Here is a 434-nt window from a genome sequence, read left to right on the forward strand (position 1 = left end):
TACCACTGGAGCTGCAGGAGGAGACAAGACCTTCTCCATGACTGCTTTGCTCGGGGTTTTCCAGAGTCCACCAGACCCCCTCCCTGAGCTTTCCCAGTGTGGGAAACCACACACCCCACTGGTCAACCTCCCTCCTGAGCCCACGGTGGGCCTCAGGCTCCTCGGGCTGCTGGCCCACGGAATGTGGGAGCCTCCTCCCAGGGCTGCCCTTCCCCTCCCACCCCTGCACGGGCTGTGTCTCAGGCCCAGGCTCCGCACCCGTAGCTTCGTCCTGGCTGGGTGTCTCCATCTGCAGCTGCGCCACGACATTGGAGACATGGCGCTCCATGTCAGAATCCAGCATATGCAGCCTCAGGTGAGTCAGGAGGCGCTGGAGGCAGGGAAGCTGTGCGGGGGCCAGGAAGTCCTCCGGATGCAAGTCCAGCCAGGAGCCC

This window comes from Dipodomys ordii, unplaced genomic scaffold (genome assembly GCF_000151885.1).
Source record: "Dipodomys ordii isolate 6190 unplaced genomic scaffold, Dord_2.0 Scaffold118, whole genome shotgun sequence".
NCBI lineage: Eukaryota > Metazoa > Chordata > Mammalia > Rodentia > Heteromyidae > Dipodomys > Dipodomys ordii.